General features: G+C 30.1%; 1 protein-coding gene across 7 annotated transcripts in view; it reads right to left on the bottom strand.

Annotated features, from left to right (window-relative positions):
- The window catches only part of LOC106465376 (ESF1 homolog), a 54,570-nt gene that overhangs the window by 33,424 nt on the left and 17,846 nt on the right, over positions 1-3,300 (bottom strand). The window lies entirely within an intron of this gene.

Consider the following 3,300-nt stretch of genomic DNA (forward strand, 5'->3'; position numbering starts at 1 on the left):
TGTCTGGCTTAGGATTCTTCTACAGTAGGTTTGTGTGACTTGTTAGCGACAACTTCAATGATGAATAAACAGCACACACTTTACTTGTTTTCAAATAATATACATATATTCGGAACAATATATGTACAACAAAGTCTTCACACTATAGAGATTACAGGCATATCATAAACATTATTTATGTATGTTTCTCTTCTTGTTGTCAAAAGTCCACTTAGGCCTATTCAATTGCTTTAGAATTTCAGTTGACAAGTCGAACTATCTTGTCTATACTATTATTGTACCAGTATTATGTGTGTGATTCACTTACAGTTGTGGCGTAAGTTACCTTAATTTGTTTGGTTGTCTTTCATCTGAAGATCCTCTATTCCTTTTGTCAAAGTGTACCCAGGCTAATACAATTACTTTAGAACCACGCTTTGACGGAATAAAATTATCCTTCTTTTCTTTTTTATACTATTAGTTTCACTAACATACTAAACATTAGGCCTATCACATCTACGGTACTTAACTTCACACAACTATATTCTCTTTTGTTATTATCTGTCTATTGTTGTCTGTCTTCCTGCTCATCTCACACTATTTATATCTTTATTACATAGTTGTCTGGTCACTTTCTATATTCTCAACACCAATTAGTTATTAACAAAACATTCTAAAATCATTTGCCTTTAACTATTATTATAATAAAACTTAAAAATAATAAAATATAAATTAATTAAACCAAACGGTCTTTTATATCATGACAATACTAATCATGTATCCCGAACCACTTTTATTTAAGTCATCCACCAATATCTTTAGCGGGTGAGGCTCACAGCCAAAGGAATTGATACACGACACTTGTTGACCTCATTCCAAAACTGTTGGTGATGGGGCACTTGAACATTCCAGAGAAAAGCTGATCAACATCATTACATGTAGAAATTAAAATTCCTTGTTTACAACATTCATTGCCCACAGTGTTTCTGCATCTTGCCAGGTTTGCTTGAAGATGAACAATTTTACTAAAGTTATGGGTCTGGGATGTAGATGCAGAGGAAGCAATTTGTGATGGTGCATTCTTATTGCAGTCTCTTTGCTGTTGTTTCCTCTGCTTACCATGGTTGGTTGAGACTCGACAAAATTAATTTTGGTCTTTTATACATGTGTGGACCTTCTGGTGTGTTGTTTTAACTGGCAAAGCCCTGAGTTTTCAAATGAAAATATTTGTTACCAGAGTATGCAAAAAACTTCCAAACTGTTCTATTCTGATGGTACCACAGACCAATTTAGTATACACTAATAAACTGTAATTGCTGAAGATATACAGCATAAGTGAAATACACACACACACATATATGTATCTAACTTAAATTTTCAATGTCTAGCCCTAGTTGAAAATCCAAATCCTTCAGACTTTAATTTTCAGATACTCTAATAAATTTTAATAGATACAACTTATTCTTACTCATTACAGATAGCAGAAAGGAGTAATGAAATATAACATTTTAATTACATAAAGATATACAAATATGATATGCTACAACTTTTATGATTCCTATCATAGTGATGAGCTAAACAGGTACATGAAACTTTCCCTCACTAGTAGGGAGAGTGAAAAAAAGTATAAGAAACAGTCAAAGTACATGACAGAATATTCAATACTTTTTTTTGTCCTTATTCAAAACTTTATTATTTTGGGCAGATTGAGTTTGAAGTATTATTAGTTTAATTGATTTTTGACCAGCTTGCAAATACATGTAATTTCAAACTGGAATAATTTCAAAATCATAATTGAAGTCATTGAAAAAACTTTAAAATTGTTTCAGAATCAAAACTTATACATTTTTGACAAAAATCATTTCAAAATAAACTGTGAATTTAAGCAGTTTCATAGTCAAGCTTGAAAAATCATTTTTACACATTCCCTAATTAGTTTTTATTCATTGAGAATTTACCCTAGACTGAAGTATTTGTATCTATGTTTCACTTGTGCCTCAAATAAAGTTATTCCATGACAAGCCAACATATATTTCCCTCATGTTTTGCCAGCACCTTTTAACTTAATATGCACAGCTCTGGGAAAAAAGCTTAAACTACTTGATATTTCAACAAAGCCAAGCCTTGAGAAAAAAAATATACATTTTGTACTTAAGGGTAATAATTACAAATAGTGTAAAACTGTGAAATTTAGTGCCATTAGAAGCAGTGCCAATATGAAAAGTACATGAACTATAGTACCATTAAATATTAAAAAATATTTGGTGACAATATAGGGGACATTGTCACATAGGGGTTTATAGAAAAAGGAGATAACTTAGGACAAAACATAGGGTTAGTCAACTGGTGTAGCTCAACTTCCCAGTTACTAACCTTTTCTTGTGTTGATTTTACATACTTCTCAAACTTATATGAAAAATCTTCAATAGAAAATTATGTATCTCATATTGATAAGTACACAAACAATGAATCTACAAACCTTCTGTCACTTTGTCTCCTAGCTTTCAATTGAATCTTTAATAATCAGAATTATCTTCTAAGAAAGTTTATTACATTAATTTACTTATGGCTTCACATGTACTTCATTCTTTCTGCTATGTTTTCAGTAAAATGTAGCTGTTGGAAAGAATATAAAAATTTGACTTCAAGCATATATAAGGTTAGCTATCCAATTATTTTTACATTAATGAACACTAATGTTTTGTAATGTGCTTTCCCTTAAGTACTTACATGGGATTCATAAGACCCCAAATAATAATAATAACAGCTCCCAAATTTATAAAGTCTGCAAATAAAATTTTTCCTCTGGTGACTTTTTTTGAAAAGGAATGGAAAATTTAAGGTTTCTTCAAGATATTTTTTTTTATCATTCTTTTCTTCTCTATTTGCAATGACTTGAACTAGCAAAGGATCCATATGAATGCAATGCAAGTTCTTAAGGATTAATACAATAAATTACTGATTTATGATAATAATAAATTTCCAGACCTGTATCTGTAGCTTTAAGGAGCTAATGAACAAGAAGTGTATTAAATCAATTACTTTTATTAACATCAATGACATGGTCATTTTATACCTCCTTGGCATCTGTGAGAAAAATAGTACGGGACTTTAGAAGACTTATTCAATGCAATAAGTGTTCTTCAAAAAAAAACTTACATATATCAGCAAATCATCTTTGTTTCCTTTTTATGTGATGTTTAGATTTTTGACATAATATATTTTTCAGTATGATATTCAATTAATGCATACATCAAAAGGATCAACCCATACAATTAAACACAATAGTGAAAACAAATGAAACAAAATATATATATATAT

This window comes from Limulus polyphemus, unplaced genomic scaffold (genome assembly GCF_000517525.1).
Source record: "Limulus polyphemus unplaced genomic scaffold, Limulus_polyphemus-2.1.2 Scaffold1924, whole genome shotgun sequence".
Taxonomy (NCBI): Eukaryota; Metazoa; Arthropoda; class Merostomata; order Xiphosura; family Limulidae; genus Limulus; species Limulus polyphemus.